The sequence below is a fragment of the Scyliorhinus torazame genome, chromosome 5 (assembly GCF_047496885.1).
Source record: "Scyliorhinus torazame isolate Kashiwa2021f chromosome 5, sScyTor2.1, whole genome shotgun sequence".
Lineage (NCBI taxonomy): Eukaryota > Metazoa > Chordata > Chondrichthyes > Carcharhiniformes > Scyliorhinidae > Scyliorhinus > Scyliorhinus torazame.
The window spans coordinates 316607591-316620391 of record NC_092711.1 but is presented as its reverse complement, the minus strand read 5'-3'; positions in this window follow the sequence as shown (position 1 = coordinate 316620391).

Below are 12801 nucleotides of genomic sequence, written 5' to 3'. Positions count from 1 at the left end.
GTTCTGGTCTCCATATTACATGAAGGATACAGAGACATTGGAAGCAAACTGTGAGGTTTTCACGGTCAGGAAGGATTGATCAGGCTGGGGGGGAGGGGGGTGGGAGGGCGAGGCGGTGAGCCCCATGGTCACTCGCAGCTCTCCAGCAGAGCTTCACTTGTCCCTGCCATGCCGGGGCCTTCAATATTTGTTACGCTCAGCACATCCTTTCCCAGATTACTACGAGCAGGCCACACCTTAGTGACTCTCTGTTCCTTGAATCGTCATGAGCCTTGCCTGTTCTGTTCCTTTCCTTTGGAACAGAAACTGAACTCTCACCAGCATACTGCTTGGTTGGTAACACAAACCAGGGTCACTCTGCTTCCCACTGCCCCAGCTCCTTTGTTTCTGAATCTCAGACAGCAGATATCCTTTGTCTCTCTGGGAGACCGTGAAAAGGTGATAAAACTGCTCCCTCACTTCAATGGCGGTCTATTTGAGAATTTGTCCCAATGGCAATCAGATCACGTGGCTTGTCTCCAAGCTTTGGGACGGGATTCTCCGTTAACCGACACCACAATCGGGAAAGACGATTGGGCAGAGAATCAGTTCCAATGCAAAATTCACGGCAGGCATCCATTTGACACCACAAGACCATAAGACATAGGAGCGGAAGTAAGGCCATTCGGCCCATCGAGTCCACTCCACCATTCAACCATGGCTGATTTCAACTCCATTTACCCGCCCTCTCTCCATAGCCCTTAATTCCTCGAGAAATCAAGAATTTATCAACTTCTGTCTTAAAGATACTCAACGTCCCGGCCTCCACCGCCCTCTGTGGCAATGAATTCCACAGACCCACCACTCTCTGGCTGAAGACATTTCTCCTCATCTCTGTTCTAAAGTGACTCCCTTTTATTCTAAGGCTGTGCCCCCGGGTCCTAGTCTCCCCGGCTAATGGAAACAACTTCCCTACATCCACCCTATCTAAGCCATTCATTATCTTGTAAGTTTCTATTAGATCTCCCCTCAACCTCCTAAACTCCAATGAATATAATCCCAGGATCCTCAGACGTTCATCGTATGTTAGGCCTACCATTCCTGGGATCATCCGTGTGAATCTCCGCTGGACCCGCTCCAGTGCCAGTATGTCCTTCCTGAGGTGTGGGGCCCAAAATTGCTCACAGTATTCTAAATGGGGCCTAACTAATGCTTTATAAAGCTTCAGAAGTACATCCCTGCTTTTATATTCCAAGCCTCTTGAGATGAATGACAACATTGCATTTGCTTTCTTAATTACGGACTCAACCTGCAGGTTTACCTTTAGAGAATCCTGGACTAGGACTCCCAAGTCCCTTTGCACCTCAGCAATATGAATTTTGTCACCGTTTAGAAAATAGTCCATGCCTCTATTCTTTTTTCCAAAGTGCAAGACCTCGTACTTGCCCACGTTGAATTTCATCAGCCATTTCTTGGACCACTCTGCTAAACAGTCTAAATCTTTCTGCAGCCTCCCCACCTCCTCCATACTACCTGCCCCTCCACCTGTCTTTGTATCATCGGAAACTTAGCCAGAATGACCCCAGTCCCGTCATCTAGATCGTTAATATATAAAGAGAACAGCTGTGGCCCCAACACTGAACCCTGCGGGACACCACTCGTCATCGGTTGCCATTCCGAAAAAGAACCTTTTATCCCAACTCTCTGCCTTCTGCCTGACAGCCAATCGTCAATCCATGTTAGTACCTTGCCTCGAATACCATGGGCCCTTATTTTACTCAGCAGTCTCCCGTGAGGCACCTTATCAAAGGCCTTTTGGAAGTCAAGATAGATAACATCCATTGGCTCTCTTTGGTCTAACCTATTTGTTATCTCTTCAAAGAACTCTAACAGGTTTGTCAGGCACGACCTCCCCTTACTAAATCCATGCTGACTTGTCCTAATCCGACCCTGCACTTCCAAGAATTTAGAAATCTCATCCTTAACGATGGATTCTTGAATCTTGCCAACAACCGAGGTTAGGCTAATTGGCCTATAATTTTCCATCTTTTTCCTTGTTCCCTTCTTGAACAGGGGGGTTACAACAGCAATTTTCCAATCCTCTGGGACTTTCCCTGACTCCAGTGACTTTTGAAAGATCATAACTAACGCCTCCACTATTTCTTCAGCTATCTCCTTTGGAACTCTAGGATGCAGCCCATCTGGGCCCGGAGATTTATCAATTTTTAGACCTCTTAGTTTCTCTAGCACTTTCTCCTTTGTGATGGCTACCATATTCAACTCTGCCCCCTGACTCTCCGGAATTGTTGGGATATTACTCATGTCTTCTACTGTGAAGACTGACGCAAAGTACTTATTTAGTTCCTCAACTATTTCCTTGTCTCCCATCACAAAATTACCAGCGTCATTTTGGAGCGGCCCAATGTCAACTTTTGCCTCCCGTTTGTTTTTAATGTATTTAAAGAAACTTTTACTATCATTCCTAATGTTACTGGCTAGCCTACCTTCATATTTGATCCTCTCTTTCCTTATTTCTCTCTTTGTTATCCACTGTTTGTTTTTGTAGCCTTCCCAATCTTCTGACTTCCCACTACTCTTTGCCACATTGTAGGCTTTCTCTTTTGCTTTGATGCATTCCCTAACTTCCTTTGTCAGCCATGGCTGCCTAATCCCCCCTCTGATAACCTTTCTTTTCTTTGGGATGAACCTCTGTACTGTGTCCTCAATTACTCCCAGAAACTCCTGCCATTGCTGTTCTACTGTCTTTCCCACTAGGCTCTGCTCCCAGTCGATTTTCGTCAGTTCCTCCCTCATGCCCCTGTAGTTACCTTTATTTAACTGTAACACCTTTACATCTGATTCCACCTTCTTTCTTTCAAATCGGAGATTGAATTCAACCATATTATGATCACTGCCTCCTAAGTGCTCCCTTACTTTAAGATCTTTAATCAAGTCTGGCTCATTACATAACACTAAGTCCAGAATGGCCTGTTCCCTCGTGGGCTCCATCACAAGCTGTTCCAAAAAGCCCCCCTGTAAACATTCAATGAATTCCCTTTCCTTGGGTCCACTGGCAGCATTATTTACCCAGTCCACCTGCATATTGATGTCCCCCATGATCACTGTGACCACTGTGACACCAAATCGGAATGCTCCAGCACCTCGACAGCTGCATCAATGTGTTCCAGAACACGCGTACAGTAAACACGTTTGCATTTCAATTGCTGGCCTGACCCGGTATTCTCCGGGGTTTCCGCGATTCTCCGCCTCCGATGGGCCGAGTTCCCGACGGCGCGGTTCACTTGTGCTTTTAAAAATCATGAACCCGGCGTGGTGGCTGCTGAGGGTGAGTGAAGAAATACGGAAAGTGTCCAACATCGCCATAGTGTGCTGACAGTTGTGCCGCTGGCCGAAGGGCTTCTGCCAGGGCCGGGGGGAGTAGTGAGGGGGTGGCCAGGAGGTGGGCTGTGGGGTCGGGTTGGACGGGCAGGGAACACCATTGCCGCAGCCGGCAAGGCAGCCATGCGGCTGCACACATAGCTTACAGCCCACTTTGAACTGAGGGCCACAGGTTGTATAGGTGTCTTCCCAGGGCACCCCCAAACCATTGGTTGTACGGGCGCGCTCCAGCACAACTCGCGCCATCGCTTTGGCTGGAATTATGTGGGGAGTGTAATGTGAATGTGCGGCTGCAGCTTGTTAATCTTCCGAGTGTCACTCACGAACCCAGTGATTCCCGCATCGTTTTTCATTTGTATTGACGTATGGATGTGTTCTTGAGAAATTTGTGGAATCTGTCAGATGAATCTGCCATTTAGGTGGTGTGTTTGACCACATGTCCTTTCATTCACATGTTCAAACATTCAAACCCTTAAAGTTGAATTATAAAACAGATGTTGTAAATTGTTTATATTTTTCTGATCTTGTGTAGTAACATTTATTTTGGTTTGTTCAAAACCTGTGGAATCTTGTGGCTTTATTCACTGAGTAAGTGTCTTAAGTCATGATAGCACAGTGGTTATCACTGTTACTTCACAGCTCCAGGGTCCCAGGTTCGATTCCCAGCTTGGGTCACTGTCTGTGTGGAGTCTGCACGTTCTCCCCGTCCCAGCGTGGGTTTCCTCCAGGTGCTCCGGTTTCCTCCCACAGTCCACGGATATGCAGCTTAGGTGAATTGGCCATGCTAAAATTGCCCTTAGCGTGCAAAAAGGTTGGGTGGGGTTACTGGGTTATGTGGATAGGGTGGAGGTGTGTGCTTAGGTAGGGTGCTCTTTCCAAGGGCCGGTGCAGACTCGATGGGCCAAATGGCCTCCTTCTGCACTGTAAATTCTATGACTCTAAACAGGGGTTTTACATCAGCCATTTTCCAGCCTCTGGGACCCTCCCTGACTCCAGTGATTCCTGAAAGATCATCACCAATTCCTCCACAATCTCTTCAGCTATCTCCTTCGGAACCCTGGGTGTAGTCCACCTGGTTCAGGTGATCTATCCACCTTTATCTACCTTCAGGCCTTTCTGTTTCTCCAGCACCTTCTCCTTAGTGGCCATTACATTCACCTCTGTTCGCCTCCTCAAGTTCTAGTACAGTAAGAAGTCTTGCAACACCAGGTTAAAGTCCAATAGGTTTGTTTCAAATCACTAACTTTCGGAGCGCTGCTCCTTCCTCAGGTGAATGTTCTAGTTTGTCACTGGTATCTTTCTGGAAATCTAGAAAGAGGATTGTTGGGCACTGATTATGGGATTAATTAGATCACGAGACAGATTGAACAGGGTTTGCAAAGAAGTTGGGACGAGGTTGAGAGAACTGTGAACTTATTGAATTACAACCCAGGACCAGTACTGATGGTGGGCAATTCCATTTTAACATAGGGCAGATTAAACAGATCAATGTAGGTAAATAGTTCAGGAAATGTATAACCATTATAATGCTGAGGGAGCTGTAAATATTTATATGTCACCTTGGCTGCCAGCCCTTCTGTATAAAACAGACAGACTGGGCTCTTTATTCTGATCCCTGCTGCTCAGATGGCAGTTATTGGCTCATTATCCATTACCGCACTCAGTGTATTAAGCTGAGCTTTCTTTCGATATCTGTCTTTGGAGGAGCCCTTCAATGAACAATTTCTCTGTAAATAAAGGAATCTGTGGACTTAGAATTCAGCCAAAGACTTAAATCAGACTTGAGCAGTTGAATAAGTGACTTCCTCGCCTGTTCATTATCTTACTCTTCACCATTTAGTTAATATCCAGACTCTTGCCCCCTTAGTCTGATTGTTACCGAGCTCCTTGTACTTCTTGCTGGATTCCCACCTTGACGTGTTGGAGAGAATTTTGCCTCTGATGATCCCCTGAGTGATGCCTCCAGGAGTCCCGTGATTCTGGAATAGCCAACCATGATGTTGAAGTCGGGAGGGGAGGTGCCAGACAAAATATGGCTCAGAAACTCCTCGAGGCAGAGGAGGTGAAGGAAGACTGTGCATCTCACTCGCTGCGAACGTGGGCGGAGTCCCAGTCATCCTGTCAGACATGACATTGAATTCCGAGCACCAGCCTGTCAACATGTTGTCTGGACAATGATGGTGCCTCAAGTACCCCATATTGACTGGCCAAGAACCGGCCTCTGCCCAGGTGCATTTTGGCAAGTCCTGTGGCGATGGGGACTCAGTGATGAGGTGGAGCTGTGAACCTGGGAGTCCCTGGTAAAGAGTCTGTAACAGAAAACCAGTGCATGAAGATATTTGGATACCTGTGCTGGGATAGAGGTGAACGTCAGCAGTCATATTCAGGATCCGCTGTTGACCCCAAATGGGGAGGAGGGCCAAGAAAAGGAATCCCACCACAAACACGGAAACCCTCCCCACTAAAGGAACCACACCCAACCTGAAACTCCCCAGTGGGGGTGCCCCGCTGGGCACTGCCAGAATATTGCCTGGGAATGACCTCTCTGCCCTGTGAACTGCACTTAAATGTGTGCCCCCGGCCTATTCTGTACTCAATGCCCCAGCCAATGAAGGCAAGCATGTCATATGCATTCTTTCTTTTAATGTAAATTTAAAGCACCCAATTCCTTTTTCCCACTTCAGGGGCAATTTAGCTTGGCTAATCCACCTACCCTGCACATCTTTTTGGGTTGTTGGGGTGAGACCCATGGAGACATGGGGACAATGTGCAAACTCCACATGGACAATAATCCATAGCCGGGATCGACCCGTGTCCTCGGCACCCTAAGGCAGCAGTGCTAACCATGCCGCCCACCATATACCTTCGTGGCCAACTTGTCCACCTGCATTGCCACTTGTATGGAACTATGGAGCTGAATGCCCAGATCCCTCTGTATGTCAATACTCCTAAGTGTTCTGCTATTTACTGGGTATAATTCATACCTGAACTTGATATTCCAAAATGCATCACCTTGCATTTACCTGGATTGAACTCCATCTGCCATTTCTCTGCCTAACTCTCCAACCTATCTATAGTCTGCTGTATTCTCTGACAGTCCCCTCCACTATCTACAACTCCACCTATCTTAGTTTCATCTGCAAACTTGCAGATCAAACCATCTACATTTGCCTCCAGATCATTTATACATATTACAAACAACAGTGGTCCCAGCACTGATCCCTGTGGATACCACTGGTTACAGATCTCCATTCCGAAAAACTCCCTCCCACTGCTACTCTCTCAAATAAATATGAAGCACCATAAATAGGGAACTAATTTAATTCAATAATTATTTCAGGCACATTAAGGATGGCAGGACTGGTGATGTGTCGAGGCTGCAGCATGTGGGGGTTCCAGAGTTACAGTGTGATCCAGGGTAAGCGTTTGTGGCTTGAGAACATTGCCTCAGAGTCATTGAGCTGCAGATACTGCGACACATCAGGGAAGGAGATAGATACTTGGATTCTTTGCTTCAAGAGGTGGTCACATCTCCTAGGGTAGGGTTTTCTAGTTTGAAAAGTGGTCAGGGACAGGAGGGTATGACTGCAGTTGAGGCCAGAGGCCTTTGCAATTGCCCAACATGTTTGAGGACGAGAGTGAGGGCTGCAGGGAGGAAGAACTGACTGACCATGACACTGTGTTACAGGAAGTCTTTCAAGTGGGGAGAGCAAATCAGAATGTAGTGATAGTCAGCAACAGTATATTGTGGTGGAGGGGTGGGGGGGGGGGCATATTAACACTGTTCTTTATAGCAAAGAACTAGACTTTATAGAGTCCAGGCAGCTGTGTTGCCTGCGCAGTGCTGCGGTTTGGGACATCTTCTCCAGGTTGGAGAGGAACCTGTGGTGGGGGGGGGGGGGGGGGGGGGGGGGGGGGAGAGGGGGGAGGGGGGAGGATACCTTTGTTGCATCCATGTAGATACCGATGACATGTATAGAATGAGGAAAGAGCTTCTACAGGGAGAATTTGAGGAGCTCGGCACTAAATTGAACAACAGAATCGCCAAGGTTATAAACTCTAGATTATTACCTGAGGCACGAGCAAATTGGCATAGGGTACATAATGGGGCTAAAGGCCGGTAGGTCTCCTGGACCTGACGGGTTGCATCTCAGGAGGTTAAAGGGAGAAGGCCAATTAGCTTAACATCTGTCACTGGGAAAATGTTAAGTGTCCATTAAAAAGGATGTAATAACAGAGCATTTAGAAATATATAATAGAATCAAGCTGAGTCAGCATGGCTTCGTGAAGGAAAAATTAAGTCTAAATAATTAATTGGAATACTTTGAGGTGTTAGCAAGCAGGATGTGATATACTTGGAATACCAAGATGCGTTTGATAAGAGTGGAGGTAAGGTTGGTAGAAGGAGGGAACCCTGGATGACTCGGGATATTGAGGCCATGGTAAGAAGGAGACATATGACATGCATAGGCAGCTGGGATCAAATGGATCCCTTGAAGAGTATAGGGCTCATCGGAGTAGAGTTAAGAGAGAAATCAGGAGGGCAAAAAGGAGACATGAGATTGTCTTGGCAGACAAGGCAAAGGAAAATCCTAAGAGCTTTTACAGATACATAAAGGGCAAAAGAATGACAGGGGAGAGGGTAGGGCCTCTTCAGGATAAACAAGGTCATCTAGGTGTGGATCCACAAGGGATGGGAGAGGTCCGAAATGAATATTCCTCGGCAGTATTTGCTGTTGAGAAAGGCACGAATACTAGGGAAATTGGGGGAAATAAAAAGTGATGTCTTGAGGAGGTGTATATATTACAGAGAAGGGAGGTGTTTGGGCGTTTTTAAAGTGCATCAAGATACGACAAATCCAAGGATCTGATGAAATGTATCCCAAGACATTGTGGGAAGCTAGGGGAATTGACTGCTACCTATTTGAGTCATCGACAGCGACAGGAGAGGTGTCTGAACATAATAATGATAATAATCTTTATTGTCACAAGTAGGCTTACATTAACACTGCAATGAAGTTACTGTGAAAAGTCCCTAGTCGCCACATTCCGGCGCCTGTTCGGGTACACTGAGGGAGAATTCAGAATGTCCAATTCACCTAACAAGCACGTCTTTTTGGGACTTGTGGGAGGAAACCGGAGCACCCGGAGGAAACCCACACTGGACCCCGGAGCTGTGAAGCAACAGTGCTAACCACTGTGCTACTGTGACGCCCAGAATTGGAGAGGTAGCAAATGTTTAAGAAGGGCTGTAGAGATAAGCATGGAATTACAGACCGGTGAGCCTTACTTCTGTGGTGGGTAAGTTGTTGAAAGGTATTCTGAGGGACAGGATCTACAGGCATTCACACAGGCAAGGGCTAATTAGGGAAAATCTTTGTAAGGGGAAAGTTATGTCTCATGAATTTGATTGAGTTTTTTGAAGGTGTAACCAAGAAGGTAGATGAGGGCAGTGGTGGTAGACGTTTGTCTACATGGACATTAGCAAGGCCTTTGACAAGGTATTGCATGGATAGGTTATTGCAAAAGGGTTAATCCTCACTGAATCCAGGGTGAGGTAGCCAACTGGATACAAAATTGGCTTGGTAACCGATGCCAAAGGGTGGTTGTGGAGGATTGTTTTTGAAACTGGAGGACCTGTGACCAGCGGTATGCCTCAGGGATCGGGTGCCGAGTCCACTGTTATTTGTTATATATATAAATGATTTGGATGAGAATGTAGGAGGCATGGTTAGTAAATTTAACAGATGACACCATGATTGGTGGCATAGTGGATAGTGAAGAAGGCAGCACAGTAGCATAATAGTTAGCACAGTTGCTTCACAGCTCCAGCGTCCCATGTTCGATTCCCAGCTTGGGTCACTGTGTGCGGAGTCTGCACGTTCTCCCCGTGTCTGCGTGGATTTCCTCCGGGTGCTCTGGTTTCCTCCAACAGTCCAAAGATGTGCAGGTTAGGTGGATTGGCTCTGCAAAATTGCCCTTAGTGTCCAAAAAAGATTAGGTGGAGTTATGGGGATAGGGTGGAAGTGTAGGGATGGGGTGGAGGTATGGGCTTAGGTAGGGTGCTCTTTCCAAGGACCGGTGCAGACTTGATTCGCCGAATGACCTCCTTCTGCACTGTAAATTCTATGATATAAGATTGCAACAGGATTTTGACCAATTGGGCCAGTGGGCCAATGAATGGTAGATGGAGTTTAATTTGGATAACTGTGAGGTGAAGCATTTCGGTAGATCAAATCAGGGCAGGACTGACTCAGTTAATGGTAGGGAGTTGGGGAGAGTTACAGAACAAAGAGATCTAGGGGTACAGGTTCATAGCTCCTTGAAGGTGGAGTCGCAAGTGGACAGTGTGGTGAAGAAGGCATTCAGCATGCGAGGTTTTATTGGTCAGAATATTGAATACAGGAGTTGGGACGTCTTGTTGATGTTGTAGAAGACATTAATAAGACCACACATGGAATACTGTGATCAGTTCTGGTCACCCTATTATAGGAAGGATATTGTTAAACTAGAAAGAGTGCAGAAGAGATTTACAAGGACGCTACCAGGACTTGATGGTCTGAGTGATAAGGAGAGGCTGGATAGGCTGGGACTTTTCTCCCTGGAGCGCAGGAGGTTTAGGGGTGATCTTATCGAGGTCTAAAAAATAATTAGGAGCATAGATAGTCAACATCTTCTCCCAAAGGTAGAGGAGTTGAGATCTAGAGGGCACAGCTTTAAGCTGAGAAGGGACAGATACAAAAGAGACCAGAGGGGAAATCTCTTCACACAGAGGGTGGTGAGCATCTGGAACGGGCTGTCAGAGGCAGTGGTCGAGGTGGGTACAATTTTGTCTTTTAAAAAGCATTAAGACAGTTACATGGGCAGGGTGGGTATAGAGAGATATGGGCCAAATGCGGGCAAGTGGGACTAGCTTAGTGATAGAAACTGGGCGGCATGGAGAAGCTGGACCGAAGGGTCTGTTTCCATGCTGTAAGCATCTGTGACTCTATGATTCTATGACTCTTTGACACCACACAAAAGACTACTTAAAAAGATAAGAGTCCATGGTGTAGGGGGTAGTATATTCGCATGGATAGGGGATGAGCTAACTAATGGAAGACAGAAAGTTGGGATAAGAGGGGCATTCTCAGGTTGGCAACCTATGCCACAGGGATCAGTGCTGGTGCCACAATAGTTTAATATATATATTGACGACAGTAGGCAGAGAGTAGGGATAAAGGGGTCTTTTCAAGATAGCAGCCAGTGACTAGTGGTGTTCTACAGGGGTCAATGTCAGTGTGGGCATTGTTGCTAAGTTTGCAGATGATACAGAGACATACGGAGGGACAAAGAACAATGCAGCACAGGAACAGGCCCTTCAGCCTTCAAGCCTGCACTGACCATGGTACCTGCCTAAACTAAAACCGTATACACTTATGAAGTCTGTATCCTTCCATTCCCACCTTATATATTTGTCTAGATGCCCCTTAAATGCCGCTACCGTACCTGCTCCCATCACCTCCCCAGGCAGCGCGTTCCATATATTTACCACCCTCTGTGGAAAAAACTTGCCTCGCACATCTGTTCTAAACTTTTCCCCACGCACTTTAAACCTATGTCCCCTAGTACTTGACTCTCCTCCCCTCGGAAAGAGCATCTAACTATCCACTCTGTCCATATTACTCATAATCTTGTTGACCTCTATCAGGTCATCTCTCAACCTCCCTCGTTCCAGAGAGAACAGACCGAGTTTATCTAACCTCGCCTCATAGCTAATGCCCTCCATACCAGGTAACATCCTAGTAAACCGCTTCTGTACTCTCTCCAAAGCATCCACATCCTTCAGGTAGTGTGGCGACCAAAATTGTACACAATATTCCAAGTGAGGCCTGACTAAGGTCCTGTGCAGCTGCAACATGACTTGCCAATTTTTATATTCAATGCCCCGACTGATGAAGGCCAGCATGCCGTATGCCTTCTTGACCACCATATCCACATGCGTTCCACTTTCAGTGATCGGTGGACATGCATGCCCAGAACTCTCTGCCTGTCAGTATTCGCAAGAGTTTTACCATTTACTGTGTAATTCCTACATGCATTGGACCTTCCAAAGTGCATTGCCTCACACTTGTCCGGATTAAACTCCATCTGCCATTTCTCCACCCAAGACTCCAACCAGTTTATATCCTGCTGTAGCCTCTGACAATCCTCTTCACTATCCGCAACTCCCACCAATTTCTGTGTGTCTGCGAACTTACTATTCAGATAGCATTGAGGAAGCGGGGAGGTTGCAGGAGGATTTGTACGGGCTAGGAGAGTGGGCAAAGAAGTGGCAGATGGAATACAATGTGGAAAAGTGTGAGGTTGTGCACTTTGGTAGGAAGAAGAGAGACATAGGCTATTTTCTAGATGGGAAAAGCTTCGGGAATCTGCATTACCCCTCGGAGTCCATGTTCAAGATTCTCTTACGGTCAACATGCAGGTCCAGTCGGCAGTTAGGAAGGCAAATGCAGTGTTAGCATTCGTGTCGAGAGGGCGAGAATACAAGACCAGGACTGTACTTTTGAGGCTGTATAAGGCTCTGGTCAGACCCCATTTGGAGTACTGTGAGCAGTTTTGGCCCAATATCTAAGGAAGGGTGTGCTGGCCTGGAAGATGTCCAGAGGAGGTTCACAAGAATGATCCCCGGAATGAAGAGCTTGTCATATGAGGAATGTTTGAGAACTCTGGGTCTGTACTCGACAGAGTTGAGAAGGACGTTGAACCTCTTGTCTCTTTATCCTCACAAGAGGTCAAACAGTCATGTATCAAAGAAACACTCGACACTGGACTTCTGATTTAACATGATTCATTTGCAGAACATGCATCAAATACATCATTCATTCAAATCTTATGCTGTACACCTGATCCCAATTTGTCTCTAGACTCATAACTTCAGACATGACCAGCTGTTACTCCAATGAACTGAATTGGCCAAATTCTTCTCGGAGGTCTGTTCTCTGAGCCTTCACTCAGGGTCACTGCATTTCGCGCAGTTGTTCCAAGGTCATCGTTGAAACAAAACCTTCAATGCTTGATTCTTTCTACTTTTTCTGTTCTATTTCACACTGTTGAATGACATCTTTCTTCTAACCCCAGTTTCATATTCCAGACATTGGGCGGGATTCTCCCCTACCTGGCGGGGCGGGGGGTCCCGGCGTAATGGTGTGGCGGGAACCACTCCGGCGTTGGGCTGCCCCAAAGGTGCGGAATTCTCCACACCTTTAGGGGCCAAGCCCTCACCTTGAGGGGCTAGGCCCGCGCCGGAGCGGTTTCCGCTCCGCCGGCTGGCGGGAAAGGCCTTGGGCGCCATGCCAGCCGGCGCCGAAAGGTCTTCGCCGGGCGACGCATGCGCGGGAGCATCAGCGGCTGCTGATGTCATCCCCGCGCATGCGCAGCGGA